General features: G+C 33.2%; 1 pseudogene; it reads right to left on the reverse strand.

Annotated features, from left to right (window-relative positions):
- Positions 1-3,036: 3,036 nt before the first annotated feature.
- On the reverse strand, positions 3,037-3,882 carry LOC148309604 (histone H2A-like; annotated as a pseudogene).
- Between the last annotated feature and the right edge of the window lie 13,141 nt (positions 3,883-17,023).

Below are 17,023 nucleotides of genomic sequence, written 5' to 3' on the forward strand. Positions count from 1 at the left end.
TTATTTCTCTTTTGAACTTATTGTCATTTAATGGGAATTGTAGTGCTCTATGGATCATGGAGTTAAAGCTAGCTAGTTTATGATTAAGTGGATGGGCTGAACAAGAGGGAATTACATACAGATACTGTAATTCCCTCTTGTTCAGCCCATCCACTTAATCATAAACTAGCTAGCTTTAACTCCATGATCCATAGAGCACTACAATTCCCATTAAATGACAATAAGTTCAAAAGAGAAATAAATACAATTAAACAAATTGCTTACAATAACGGTTATAACCCAAATATAATAGACGCGATATTGGCGCGTAAAAATAAAAAGATTTTAACAAAAACATTTCTCTACTCAGCCGATACGTATAGTGAAAAAGTAAAAACCAACTGGAAAAGAATCATTTACATAAATAAAACATCACATAAAATTACCAAAAAATTCCCAAATAATATAAAACCAGCATTTTACACAAAAAATAATTTAACTAAAATCTTTAAAACACAAAATAATCCTGAAAATATATTGGACAATAGTGGCATATATAAATTAAACTGCGACTGTGGAAGCTCGTATATTGGTATGACTTCCCGAAAATTCAAAACAAGAATCAGGGAACATGAATTATGTTTGAGAAATAATAATTTTTCGGAATTCGCTAACCATTTAATAGATAATGATCACAAATTTAACCACAACAACGTAGAAATCCTAAAAATAATCAATACGAAAAGCCATAAACTGCAGCATTTTGAAACAATAGAAATTCATAAGAATATAAATAACAATAAACCCATAATTAACAATATGACAATGACTAAAGCCTCCCCCCTTTTGTCTATGTTCCCTCTGATAAGAAATAAAAATAAAAATAAAAATTTAATTAATAAATAAAAATAAGAAACAGCTACTACCCCCTCTTCAACCTTCAACGTCCCAAGGACCCAACTCTAAAGTTTAGAATTAGCTTCACATACGGTGTTTGAAAATGATGCGGAATGCATCGAAACACGTGTCACAGTAGATTTTAAGAAATAGTGGTATTTACTAAGTAAAACATTAATTAAAAAAAGTAATTATTTAACTCAAAATTTGTGCTTTAAACTACATTTAATATTACCACATGTATTGATTTAAAAAAAAAAACTAACAATAAAACTACTTTCAAAATATCGAGAATACTGAGGTTTTTATTCTTATTTTTGAAATGTAACACAATGAAAAATATTTATTTTTCCAATAAAAAATTAAATACATAGTTACTTTGTTTTATTTTCACAATCCTTTTTAAACATTTAAAAAAGTCGACGTTCTGACCGTGACCGCGACAGAAGAACATCCTCCCAAAATACAGCCTCAACGAGAGCCAGGATTACGAAACCAACCCCACAAATAATAACAGGGAGGTAGATTATAAAATATATCTGAGAAGAACAGTTGAAAGTTATGAAGTATCCGAAAGCCTAGATTTTGAATATTTAGACTCTCAGGTCAGGAAGAAGCCCGACTTTTTGCGTAAGGCACTGCATCATATTGACGCAGTGTTATCTTGCTCATCACTTACATGAAGGCAAGGTGATCACTCCTGCTCTTCAGGGACCAGTCCAGAGTAGTATTCAAATGTAAGTGTAATAAATAAACATATCAATAAATATAGTAATATTACTGACTCTTATCCACACCCAATGATTCTTAGGGCACTGTAACAAATTGATGCAATGTTAAATTGATTGTTAATTATATGAAGGCAAGGTGATCAATCCTGCGCTGCAGATACCAGTCCAGGGTAATGTTTAATACGTTTTATCGGGTTTTACGTTTTACCATTATGGATCAATTCAAAACCTTTATTAATATTAATAATATATTAATAATAATTTGAATTAATTTGATTAAGAAACATAAGCAAAGACGTTCTTACCGTGACCACGACAGAAGAACATCCTCCCAAAATACAGCCTCAACGAGAGCCAGGATTACGAAACCAACCCCACAAATAATAACAGGGAGGTAGATTATAAAATATATCTGAGAAGAACAGTTGAAAGTTATGAAGTATCCGAAAGCCTAGATTTTGAATATTTAGACTCTTAGGTCAGGTAGGAGCCCAACTTTTTGCGTAAGGCACTGCATCATATTGACGCAGTGTTATCTTGCTCATCACTTACATGAAGGCAAGGTGATCACTCCTGCTCTTCAGGGACCAGTCCAGAGTAGTATTCAAATGTAAGTGTAATAAATAAACATATCAATAAATATAGTAATACTACTGACTCTTATCCACACCCAATTATTCATAGGGCACTGTATCAAATTGAAGTAATGTTAAGTTGATTGTTAATTATATGAAGGCAAGGTGATCAATCCTGCGCTGCAGATACCAGTCCAGGGTAGTATTTAATAAATATTAGAGTGATAAAACTCTTATACTTATTTTGACCCCTGGGAATCGAACCTGAGATCTCCAGCATGGCCACTATGAAGGGGGACAAAAATTTACAAAATTAATATTTGAATAGCAAAATCTGTAAACTTTTACCAAAAAATACATGCGTCTTTCTATGTACCGTTGAACGGGGCTACTTGAACTTTGATGTGTTACTTGAGCCCAGTACAAAATAAATATTTAGATCGTATTATCGATCGAAATATCGTGACAATAAGTGTCACCTGTCAGGGAAACAATGAATTATGTCGATACGTTCATTATTGTAGACCAAATAGAGATATATATTTTTTTTAAACTGGGCTCAAGTAACACATGAAAGTTCAAGTAGCCCCGTTCTACGGTAACAAAATACGGATACATACACAAAATATATTGTTGTAACATTTTAAATGCTAGATTTTACCCTTTTATTTAAGAGTTGTTTATAATAATTTATATATTGCCACTTTCGTGAAATACTACCTCAAGGGCGCTTATAAAGACGTGGATAATGATATACTGATGATAATTACAGATAAAACAATAAAACGTCATCAATCAGTCTTGGGACGTAGAGTAAGTGAATTCTGGGGGAAAAAAGAGGATCCAACGTATTATTACGCCTTCTTCTCAGTCTTCTTGGGCTAAAGCGAGGCCAAGATGTTGGGCAGGACGCCTCCCCGAGCGATGGTTACACCGGAGAGCAGCTTGTTGAGCTTCCGTTATTGTGGATAGCCAACTGCAGATGGTGAGGCGTGAACCTGGCCTTGTTGTCTCTGGTATCGTTGCCGGACATCTCTAACAACTCGGCAGATAGGTACTCAATGACAGCGTCGAGGTACATGTGCGCATAGGTCCCAACCCTAGCATAGTTGCCACTCCTGAATTGACTGTGGATGCAGTCGAAGTGGAATTGCAGGGATTTGTTCTTCAACTATATTGATATCTCAACACAGTTGAAGAGATTGTTTGAGGTTAGGTAAGGTTCTTCTTCCTCTTCTAACCCTTATTCGCACCCAATGGTGCACAGGGTGCATATTGACGCAGTGTTATATTGATTGTTACTTACACGAAGGCAAGGTGATCACTCCTGCGCTTCAGGGACCAGTCCAGGGTTATATTAAATAAATATTAATGTGTAACATCACTTTTATTTTTTTTCACTCCCCTCTGATAATCAAACCCGCCCACTCGCACGGCAGTTAAACACGCTAACCATTACACCACGGAGGCGGAGGAGGTTAGGCTAGGTTGCCGGAATTTGTTTTTCAACTATGTTGATAACTCAACACAGTTGAAAAGATTTTTTGAGGTAAGGTTAGGTTAGGTAACAGGAATTTGTTCTTCGACTATGTTGTTACACATATTTTGAGGGTAACATACAATTTTCAATCATAGATGTTTTCCATGAAATTTATACGGAAAATGTGAAGCGTTTCTGTCATTGAAATAACCATAAACATATCGTAGTCATACAGGAGAAGTAGCCAAGTGCATTTTTTTATATCAAAACGTGATTATTGACTGTTTGATATCTTACTAGCTTACTATTGCCCTGAAAAAAATCCAAAGCGATTTTCAACTTGGAAGTATAATATATTGACTTGTTAAAAATTACTAACTGCATTGATGTTTATTTTCTTGCTTTTGGAAGACAGATTCTACCAGGGAGTCGGAGACTACTTTTCCCTCCCTCATCCAGCTGAACGACTTTCCATAGATCACGGCTACGATGACCAGACTCTACCTGGGACATTGCAGGAAGAGTTGAGGATCTTCACCGATGGTAGTCTCTTGAACGGCAAAGTAGGTGCAGCTTTTGTACCCTTCGATGGCGTGAGAGAGCTGCCTTCGAGGAAGTTGAAACTCGACGACTTCTGTTCTGTGTTCCAGGCGGAACTTTATGCGATCAAAGAAGCCTTGTTTTATGTTTTGAAAAAACCCCCAAACAGATGGAAGCAGATAACGATCCTGACAGACTGTAAATCTGGCGTCCACGCAATAGCGGACCGAAATTCGATCAACCCTATTGTCATGGACATCAGAACAGATATTCAAAAGTTAAGATGCAGACACCAGAATGTGTATATCGGCTGGATAAGGGGTCACTGCGGTATCCTAGGGAACGAAAAGGCGGATGAAAAGGCCCGGGAGGCAACACTCAAGAAGACTGCCCCTGACTATGCCAACTTCCCGCTAAGTTTTTCCAAAAGGAAAATTAGAAGCAGGACCCTCCAACTCTGGAACGATCGATATTTGAACGAAACCACCGGAAAGGTAACCAAAATGTTCTTACCAACCATTTTCCATGCCTTTGATTTCAGGAGACTGCAGAAACCTGGCTTTGAGCTCACTCAAATCCTTACGGGTCACGGTGGGTTCATGAGCTACCTACATCGTTTCAAGATCTCCGAGATCGACAGCTGTACGTGTGATGATGAGACACCTCAAGATGTCCCTCACCTGTTGATGCTTTGCCCCCTTTTCAGCTTTCAAAGACAACAGCTGGAGGCGCGTTGCAGGAGCCTGGGTGAGGATCTATCCAACATCGAATCCGTGATAGTTCATAAGGAATTGTCACGAGAGGTAGTATCATACATGATAAAAATAGTGAAGGACATTGGTAACATAAACCAAAGTAGGACACAAAATGCCGAACCCTCTTCTAGTGGAACGGAAGGTCTGCTGATGACAGTCAACAGTCCGCCTTCTCCTGAGGAGTTTTACGTGGTTTCCTCCCAGCAATGAGCAAATGCAGAGAAGTTCCTATTTGACCCACACTAGATGATCCCTCCTGTTCCCAACACAGATTCAAATTAAAACATATTTAATTAGCTAGAAGAAACAAAAATCCACTAAATGATCTATAAACCTTGTACATAATAAGCAAGGTAAATAATAAATGCAATTCCCATCTAAAAAAAAAAAAAAAATTTTTTCTTGCCAAGCAAAAGTGATTTAAATGGCCCTCCTGAACATTTCACGTTTTGTTAGTTGGTTACTTTCTCCTGTACGACTACGATATACGACTATTGAAATTTGTGTAATATGGATGACAAAATGGGTAGAATGGTGATTAACAGATATCAATAATTAAATTAGTAAGATCACACCGCTCACTCAAATGAAAAAAAATATAAAAAAAAGTCAATTTTCATTTGTGCATGTTTTCGGAATGCCCAGAAAATGTACTATATCCCAGAAAAAGCGGCATATTTTTAACTTAATATTTACCCGCTACAGGGCAGAAAGTATTGTTTTTGCATTTTGAAGAAAAGGTATTGCTTAATTATTTTTTTAAATATACTGAATATTTTTTAAATGGAGAAAAAACAGTCAGATTTTACCTAAAAAGATCTGTTGCATAGTAAAAAGTTTAATAAGTGGCTTGATGTTTATTTTTAATACATTTCATTTTATTTTAAAACATTAAATACGATCTCATGAAAAATCAAGTTTTTTGATATATGACGTTGTTGAAAGGAGTGAGCGACATGTTTGTGGCAGTGTTACTTTAGATTTAGTGTGTCGTGCATCAAATTCGCACATTACGATACACGCAAAGTTAAACAATTGTGTCGTGAGTTTGTCGGCGGACGAATAAAAGAAGTTGTAAAAGTACAATCATTTGTTTTGAGAGGCTAATTGCGCCCAGAAGCGTTTCTTTAGACATGGGTGAGTGTCACCGTTTAAGCCACTCACTAATTTATAAATTATATATTAGAATTGTGACACTTCGCATATCTGCTTACCAAACTAGGCACCCCGGATACTATTCGTAGTTGAATCAGTATAAGATACAACATTTTGAGTGTATCCAAATACTTGTTCACAAAATCTGGATTATCTCCAATTACAGGAGTTATTTTCATATTATTTTTTGAGATGTCAAAAAATAATATGAAAATAACTCCTGTAATTGGAGATAATCCAGATTTCGTGAACAAGTATTTGGACACACTCAAAATGTTGTAAATAAATTGTCTGGTCAAATTATAAGCTTAAATAATAAAAATGAAAATAGTATTTTCTGGCGTTTCTCATGTGTGTGATTATAATCCAGGATTCGGACCTAACATACTAATATAAGAGTTTCTGCTTAGTAAAAGGCTTCTTTACATCTCACCAATAGATGTCTCTATTGAAGTTCTAGTGATTCAAGAACAAGGTTTCTAAATTGGTTCGTATATACAGAACTTCCAAGAATTTGAGTAGTGTGTAAAAAACAGTATAAGAAACTTTAAAATGATAAATATCTTGCTGGAATTTTATTGAAGATATATGTATATCAATATTTTAATAAAAAACTTCTTTTCATCTTACCAATAGATGTCTCTAGTGAAGTTCTAGTGATTCAAGAACAATGTTTCAAAATTGTTTCATATACTCGTATATATAGAACTTCCAAGAATTTGAGTACCTAGTGTAGTTGTCAATAATGGGTAGAATTAGTGAATGTTACACGTGTGTAAAGTGATCACTTAAACTAGACATACTTCCATATTCTTCTCCATCTTTGATGAGATGTCAAAAAAAAATCAATATTAGCTAAGATAATTTAATATGTTTTGATAAAATTTAAGTCCTAATACCAGAAGTGTTTTGGAAGTTTTGCATTATTTAAAATTGTATTTTATTCGTTTATATTTACAGAATTTATTAAATATAGTGTGCTCAATGGTTTGAGAATAATTATTAGTTTATTTTTTGAATTTCTCTAAATTTCTTACACAGAATATATGTGCATTGGTGCGCTTATTGGCTTATAAGTTTGAGCTTATATAAAGTAGGTTGTAATTAAATAGGACACGGTTTATATGCTGTTTTTGCTCAGATAATATGCACTGTCTAAGAAATTTTATTTATTTTGACCCCCTGAGAATCGAACTAGGGTCCTTCAGAATGGTAGCCCAATATGCTGACCACTTAAGTTTTAAAGCCGATATTTAATATATTAATAAATTGTTTACCCATAACTGGTGCCAACATTGGAATCTGATCTAATTACAAAACAGCTTATCGCAAATTGATTCTGTGTTTTTATGATCATTATGGTATCTTTTATTGTGTTTCGTTATGTTTCTGCCTTTTGTTTTTTGCACACTACGTTATACGTATAAGAAACCCGCTGTATTCCTTCCTCGAGAAGAAATTACGAAAACAACAATAATAAAAGTAGTAATTAGAGTCACGAGATTTAAGACCATGTCATGGTTTGTAATATAAGCGATGTTAAATGTCTAGTAAATTAATTTTTAGATAATAAAAGGAATAAAGAAATATATTACGAAGCGAGCAATATAACTAACTAACTAACTAACCATCACGCCGCTTCCCCGCAGGGGTAGGCAGAGAGAATCGAACGCCACACCACAATCGGACTTTTAGCAAAATCATTTACTTGTGTATTTATTAGTTGTAAATTATTATTAGTTGCCTTCTTAATTTCTAATATTTCTAAGTAATTTAATTTAAGTCCTGTATTGCATGCGTGTAATATATTAAGTCCTTTATTTTTCATCAAATGAGTTATAATTTTCTATTATGTGATTGATAAATAAATTATATAAAATGTAAATCGCTTACTTGTACCCAAAATAATTGTTATGAAAATTGACGATCATAAATTATGACATAAATTTTATGGTATAGGATTTTCATTTTGAAATATCAAATAAATATCAAAATAAAGCAATAGGTACCTATTAAAATAACTTTATATATATATATATATATATATATATGTATATATATATATATATATATATATATATATATATATATATATATATATATATATATATATATATATATATATATATATATATATATATATATATATATATATATATATATATATATATATATATATAAACATATCGCTCACTCCTTTCAACAACGTCATATATCAAAAAACTTGATTTTTCAGGAGATCGTTTTTAAAATTCAAAAATATAATAAAATGTATTAAAAATAAATAGCAGGCCACTTATTAAACTCTATACTGTGCAACAGATATTATTAGGTAAAACCTGAAGGTTTTTTCTCCATTTGTAAAATATTTATTAGTTATATTAAAAAAAAATAAACAATCCCTTTTCTTCAAAATGCAAAAACAACACTTTCTACCCTGTAGCGGGTAAAAATTAAGTTGAAAAATATGCCGCTTTTGCTGGAATATAGTACATTTTCTAGGCTTCCGAAAACATGTACAACTGAACATTGATGATTTTTTATATATGACGTTGTTGAAAGGAGTGAGCGATATATGTATGTATATACGTATTAACGGTTTCATTGTAGACATAACACGTATTTTAAGATTTTTGATACTTGGACGAAGGCAATGGAATGTTTTTTTTTAAATATATTTTTTCCTGATGCCTACACTAATTAAAGACTGCACGCCACTTTATATGACGTATGTAATCTTATCTATAAAGATTAAAAGATTGGTATCCCCAAAACTGGTAAGAGTTTTTCAGATAAGTGGTTATCAGGATTATTGTAATTCCAGAGATTAAATCCAATTGAGGAGTTAATTCTGACATAATTGGGTATGCATATATGTAAATCACTTCAAGCTTGAGTGGATTCAATAGAGAAATGATTTGTGTGATTAAAATTCCATGTAAGATTCTAAACCTTATAAGTACCTTGTAAGTAAATCTTTTAGTACACAACCATGATACACGATTTACACACAACGAAGGTTTGATAGTCCCAACAATTAACAATAAATATGGAAGTCGAACACTGCAATATATCGTTCCGAACATTTTAAATTTGTTGCCGACGGATATTAGAGGTCAAAATAAAATATGGAAATAAGGCATAATAAAGGAATGGGTAAATGATCAAGAGTAAATTTTATGAAAATTGTAAAATGTTTATATTCTTACAACATTTTGAGTGTGTCCAAATACTTGTTCACAAAATCTGGATTATCTCCAATTACAGGAGTTATTTTCATATTATTTTTTTAACATCTCATCAAAGATGAAGAAGAATATGGAAGTCTGGGCATTTACGGGGCTGACGACCGTCATAGGCTGGTTTAAGTGATCACTTTACACACGTGTAACATTCACCAATTCTACCCATTATTGACAACCACACTACTCAAATTCTTGGAAGTTCTATGTATATGAACCAATTTAGAAACCTTGTTCATGAATCACTAGAACTTCACTAGAGACATCTATTGGTGAGATGTCCAATATATACTTCCATATTCTTCTTCATCTTTGATGAGATGTCAAAAAAATAATATCAAAAAAATAATATTTATATTCTTAATTTTTCTCTCTTTTTTGTGTGTATATTAGGTAAAAATCGTTAAAAACAATAAAAAAATGTATTCAAAAAACTCCACCGACAAGACACATAAGGTGGCTTGGTGGGTCTCTGCAAAAATGTTTTTAAATATGTTTAAAATTGTGATTTAAATAAATGTATACAATTAATGTTAATAAAAAAACCTTTTATCTGGTTGTTTTAAAGGTCCCGTACTTTGAACGGTTCTGCATATTTTTAACAACTTAAACATAATTACCAAATAATAGTAGAAATATAATATTCCTCAAGAATATCATAGATATTTAAAAAATGCTAAACGTCATCAATGGATTCAGCAGCCACTTTGTGGTAAAATCTATCCACTTCTAATTTAAATTTCACTTGGTAAATACCATTATTTCTTAAAATCGAGTTTAACACGTGTTTCTTCAGACTACCAAATTCTTCTTCATCTATGTCGAGATGTCCAAAAATAAAGCAAAAAATTACCCCTAATTGGAGATAATCCAGATTTTTTAACAAGTACATATTTGGACACACTAAATGTTACTCGATACAAAACAGTGCCCTATGCACCATTTGGTACGGATAAAATTTAGAAGGACAAAAATTACGTGTTTCGTACTTAAATCGCCTAAATGAAAGCTATTTTTATTATTATTTTTTATATTTAATAGTTGCCTTAAAAAATCCTTTCAAGTTCAAGGATTATAGCATATTTAGTTTATATATTATTTCGAGAAATAAAAATACTTTGTTTTCTGATCCACTCACATTTTTATTAACCAACTAGTTTCGGCAACAACCTGTTGCCCTCTTCAGGGTTTCATTTATTACTGAAACCCTGAAGAGGGCAACAGGTTGTTGCCGAAACTAGTTGGTTAATAAAAATGTGAGTGGATCAGAAAACAAAGTATTTTTATTTCTCGAAATAATATATCAATATGATTCACAAAGTTAATGCTTTCAATATTCAAAACATATTTATTTTATATCCATCAATCAAGATCCGTCACATATCTCATTTATTTGTCTTACACCACCAATCCGATAGATCCTTATGTGCTACTGGCCCATCAATTTTTGTCAACTGAATATCCTCTTTTGCACATTCTGTTTCCAATTTAAATCTCCCTCTTTCAAAAATTGGACATACCCACACCAAATGAGGGACATCCTGTGATAACATGTCGTCGCATTCACAAGCAGAATTATGTCTAATTAATAAACAGAAGAGGTATTGTAGAAACGCTCCATGACCCGTAAAAATTAGAGTCAATGCAAAGTCAAAATAAACTAACAAAATAAATTCCGGAACCGGAACGGCTCGCCATATTCAATAAAATGCGCACTGTCTGGGACTCACTGCTTTACTCGACAAAAACCAAGTGTCGTCTCTTTAACGCCTGCATCCTAACAGTGTTGCTGTTCGGATGTGAGTCGTGGCACCTCACCAAAGCAGAAAGCAAAGAATCCAGCAAGTTATGAAAATAGGTGCCTGAGGCGAATACTGGGTATAAAGTGGTATGACTTCGTTAGGAATGACGATGTGAGGAGAAGAACCCACCAGCCCATCATAGTGGAAGTTCTGAAGAGGAGAAGGTGGACGTGGTTGGAACATGTCCTTAGAATGCCACCAGAGAACATTAAACTTTCATGTCTCTTCTTCCAACCCCGAGGATTCCAGCGCCCCGGAAGGCCGCTGACGACTTTTCACCGACTATGGGCGCTTGTCCACTTCCCGGAATTATGTGCAATTCCGCGTAATTTTACCGTTTGGCACGTCAGTTAGAGTTTTAAAACGACGATTGGCTTGGATTAGCTTGTGCTTTTGTCCATCTTTCTTTGGATCGGAGCTCTTGATCGGTGCGTGAACATGTTGCGCGTAAAGTCGATCACGCGAAACTGTCGTAGTCGTTTTCATTTTTCAAAACCGGACTGCCGGACGGTGTAGTGGACCAACGCCCTATACTCAGCGGAACTTTGAGATGCCGGACTGACCTGGGAGGAAGCCAAGGAGATGTCTCGTGTTGGCCATATGTTCCACCTAGGGAGCGAACATGGAAAAAGAAGAAGACGAAGAAGCAAAGTCAAATGAAGGCTATTAAAATTATTTCCTAAGTAATCAGTTGTACATTTCCAGCTATCTCCGATGTTCGTGTAGCTAATCGAATCTCGATAAGCCGGGGAAACCTTTAGCCCTCCGCCCTGCAAGATTGCCAATTAGTGAGATAACGCTAAATTACATTTGCAGGAAATGTTAGACCTTCTGGTGCGGCTTCGCTTGTACGATCAAAGGTAGCCTGATATATTATGCGGTTGTGTTACCGTATAAGGTGCACAGACTTGGAACAGGGATCCGCAGAGATTATTTAACGCCGTACGACTCTATTTGTGTAAATACTTCTATATTCCTGGTATTATAACGATATGTATGTGCTTATTTAGTTGTTTGTACAATATATTGACTCTTTTAATGGAGAAATGTGTCGGGTCAAGAGTTTCTCGGTTCGAACCCATTCTACTACAATTTGAAACCTATTTCTAATGAGCCGTTTAGGCTCACAGAAATAGTATGAAATTGAATTATTTTTATGAATTATAAAAAACAAAAAATATTCCTCTTTTTCAAAAAAAATAATAAACAGCGTGCGCACAAATTTGAGGAGTTTCACTTTAACCTTAAAACATTGTTATTTCACTAGTTGTCAATCATGGGTAGAATGGTGAATGTCACACGTGTGTAAAGTGATCATTTTTTAAATTAACCTAAAAAAAATATTTAAATACTTTAGGGTACAAAACTATCTTATATATTATTTTTTTAAATCAAACTCAGATTTTAAAGTCTAAATAAGACTTATATAAGGACCCTCAGTCCATTCAATATTTAATATTCACATTAGTTTGAAAATGCCATAAAATTTTTCAGACTATGATAGTTCATAGACACTGTGAAATCAATGTTGAGATGTCCAAAATGTACAAATAACTTCTATGAGGAGATAATCCAGATTTGTGAACAAATATTTGGACTCACCCAAAATGTTATGAAGATTTTATAGCGTTTTGGTGCGAACCTCTAATGACGAAGTTTTATCTGCTATCCTATGAATTTATTAATATATGATAAATTGCAACAAGTTATTTTTCTAAAGAAATATATAATTTTGAAAAGGAAATAGTTTTGAAAGGTTAGGAGTTTAAAAAAATATACATTCTAAAAAAATTGCGTTTGAAAATTAATTTTTTCGAATTCCCCTTAATGCGAATGCATATACTAGGTAGGGGAGAGTGCCCACGAGTGGGACAGAGGATGAATGGGACAATCGTCCTCCAGCCCAAACTATTATTACAAAAAAAAATTAAAAATTACCCAACATTAACGCTACGATATTAGACAGATTAATCCTCAAACCTTAGTTCTCGACTGACAGTAAAGCGAGTAAGACGTGTTACAATTTTTTTGCGTCAAAAAGTAAATTATATATTGCAATTTGATTTTGTTTGTACATATAGGTTATGATAAGTGCTGCAATTGATAAATACAATTATTTAAGTTGGTTCTCTCAGGATATTATAAAGTATGTTTCATCAAATTTACTTTAGAATAAATGTATCGATTTATCTATTTTTCTAAAAATCACGCATTTCCTTGAATGGGACGCGCGCAGTGATCATGAATGGGACGGTCCCACGCAAGGGAAAATTGCCCCATTCATGGCGAATACTTTTAATTTATATTAAAAATCGTTTGTACTCGTTTGTATTACACGCATTGTAAACATTATATTGTTTTTAGGTTATAATGCCAAAAACACGGCATCGTTCACCAACCATCAATCACCAACGTTCTAATTGAAGCTGCTGTAGAAGAGGTTTTAAATAAAAGCAAAATATTAGGTCGGTTGCAAAGACATAAGCAATAGAAAAATCTTCTCTTCATAGACATGTCAAACAAGTAAAGGCTGATAGGAAATATAAGAGCCTATCAGCGGAAGCTAAACTGGCAGTGCATAACGGAGTCCTGGTTCTAACTCTAATGTATGGAAGTGAAACATGGAGTTGGCAAAATAAGGATGAAAGTAGACTGAATGCAGTCGAAATGCGATCTCTCAGAAGAATGTGCGACAAAACGATGTATGATAGATGTTCGAATAGTGAAATAAGGAAGGAATGCAAAGCTGAGATAAGCATAATCGATAAAATTAAGAAAAATGTGTTGAGATGGTTTGGACATGTAGAACAAATGAGTGAGGATAAAACGGTTAAACAAATTTATTAGGCGAATGTTATTGGAAAAAGCAGCAGAGGAAGACTGAGAAAAACATGGCACGATCAGGTAAGCCAAATAGTTGCAAGTGGTCAGGTTAGGAGTCGTAACAATCGGCGGGTATGAGTGAGGAGATGCATGAACGTGGAAGAGGCGAAAAGAATGTTTGCAAAGACAGAGTGGTGTGGCGTTATATTCTTTCTACCTATCCCTGCGGGGAAGCGGCGTGATGGTAAGTTAGTTTTTTTAGTTAGTTAGTTTAGTCTGAAGCGAGAAGAAATACTTTCCACGTATTTAAATTCAGCTGGAAGAATATGTTCTACAGTACAGAAATAAATCAGCAAGGGGAAATCAAGTATAATATCTGACACTTCAGAAAAGGACAAGTTTTTGAAAATACAATTATTGAAGAATGGAAAATGAAAACCTATAGATAGACCATAAAATAAGCCTAACGCTAAAAGAGTTTTTAAAAAAACTCAGTTTTCAACAAAATATTTCAATGAGTGATGACAGAGATCAGTTCAGATAAATCAGTTGAAATAGAAGGTGTATCACTGACAAAAACAAAAGGAAAAGAGGATAATAAGTGTCACATATGTGAAGTAGAATATCAATATAGTTTTATGCAATGGCTTAAATGTAAATTTTGTGTCCCATGAAAAAAAAAAATTTTGCCAAAAATGTTGCAAAAATGTTAAATAAAATTTCTTTTACATGTGTCTACGTATTATACTAAAGTGTCTACAGATGATTTTTGTTTTAAAATAGAATTATTCCATCAATCTAGCATTTTAATAAATGTCCTATTCATGGTATACTGGTGTCCCTCTCATGGGAGGGTGTTTATGAATGGGACATTTTAGGACATGATTTGAAATCGATTTTTCAGGCAGTTAGGTTAATTTTTTTAGAAAACAAAGTAGGGCATATTTGTAGCTAAAAGATTGAATAAAGAGAAACCACGTTTACTTTTTGTGATTTATTTTACAGAGAAGAACTAGAGAGGCAAAATCAAAAACGTCCCATCCATGGGCACTCTCCCCTACATAATATAAGAATCTGAATATATTATATCTATGTGTATATCATATAAAGATACGTTTATTTCGTATAATTTCAATCGAATATAATATTTAAAGTACCTACCCACCATTTAAAAACGATAAGTCATGTCGCACGGATGAAATAATAAATTTCTCTTGTCAGTAATTTCCTATCATAGATTAATTATAAGGGCGTTTATCTAACACTAAAAGATAAATGGATTACACAAAAAAACGCCTGACGAACACTTCTTAAATCATTTTGATTTATTACTCCGATCTCCTCGAACAAGTGATAGCGTTGCAACATCCGATCTTTTTGTTACTTCCCATCACACACTCGTATAAGGCCCAGAGATGAAGGAATATTGATGTGATTCCCATTATGTATCTCTTCAGTAAATAATGCGTGGATAAGGTTGGATTTGAATGAGTGTTTTAATACCAATCTGCCTATTCAAGATCGGGAAGTATTTATCAACAATATGGTCTGATCAGGTATTTTTAAAGGTTTTTTAAAATGATAATTAATAACAAGTTTTATGATATCGCTCACTCCTTTCAAGAACTTCATAAATCAAAAATCGTCAATTTTCAGTTGTGCATGTATTCGAAATGCCCAGAAAATGTACTATATCCCAGCAAAAGCGGCATATTTTTAACTTACTATTTACCCGCTACAGGGCAGAAAATGTTGTTTTTGCATTTTTAAGAAAAGGTATTGTTTAATTATTTTTTTAAATATATTAAATATTTTTTAAATGGAGAAAAAACCTTCAGGTTTTACCTACAAAGATCTGTTGCACAGTAAAAAGTTCAATAAGTGGCTTGATATTTATTTTTAATACATTATGTTATAATTTTAAACTTTAAAAACGTTCTCCTGAAAAATCAAGTTTTTTGATTTATGACGTTTTTGAAAGGAGTGAGCGATATGACAAACGTGAGATATAAAAGTAGGCATGTGGCGCCACATAGTGGTATATACTAAGTAAAACTTTAATTAAAAATGGATAGATTTCACCACAAAGTGACTGCCGAATCAATTAATGAAAAAGTTATATCTCTTTTAAAATATCAAAATAACATAAAGTACAAATCAAATAAAGACATATTTTTCAACTCGTTCTGCTTAAATGATTTCCATCTAACTCAGATTGTCTATGGAAGTAGGTATATTATTGTCCGTGGTGAATTAGATGGCGCGTACAATCTACCCATATCATCTTACATACAGGAGGAAAGGTGTGTATTTCAAATATTGATTCAGTGCCTACTTATCGCCGAAGGCGTATATTGAAATATTGAAACAATATGTATGAAGGTATTGATGAAGTACTAGAAGAAAAAAAGAGAGATATACACAGTAGTAACTAAAAAAATGAGGATAATATTTCAACTTTAAACCTTTTACATACTACAAAATATATTTTAGCCAATGTGAAAAATACTCCATTTAAGAGGAAGTTCAAGGGAACTAGCGAGAATTAGCGTGTGATGTGAAAAATTTGCATTTTTATTAATTGATTACCGTCAATTGGGTGATTTTAATTGAGAATTTAAAAATTGTTTATTAATGTTTATTTATGAACGAATTACATGCTTTTAAAAAAATATATTGAAAATAAAAGATATTGAATATTTATTATTTTGGCAACATGTTTTTCCTGTAAAAAAATTCAAAGCCCTCTTTAACGTCCTAATGATAATCTGATCACGAGAGGTACACTTCTTGAGTGCTAAAATATTAAATATCTATTTTATGTATTAATTTTAAAATCAAACAGATTTTTTCGATTTTTTTTCGCCAAGTTGTGGCATTTTCAAACGAATGTTTAACAAAATCGCCTGGGTGGCCACCAAAATCGCCACCCTTTACAAAAAATCGCCACCCTTTACAAAATAAAACAATTGTCACAATATAATTTTTTTATGTATTTTTGTTAATAAAATACAACTTAGTGGACTCAAAAAATCTGTGTTTGA

Source organism: Brachycentrus maculatus, unplaced genomic scaffold (genome assembly GCF_059751285.1).
Source record: "Brachycentrus maculatus isolate JH-2025_06_01 unplaced genomic scaffold, ASM5975128v1 h1tg000120l, whole genome shotgun sequence".
In the NCBI taxonomy this organism is placed as follows: Eukaryota; Metazoa; Arthropoda; class Insecta; order Trichoptera; family Brachycentridae; genus Brachycentrus; species Brachycentrus maculatus.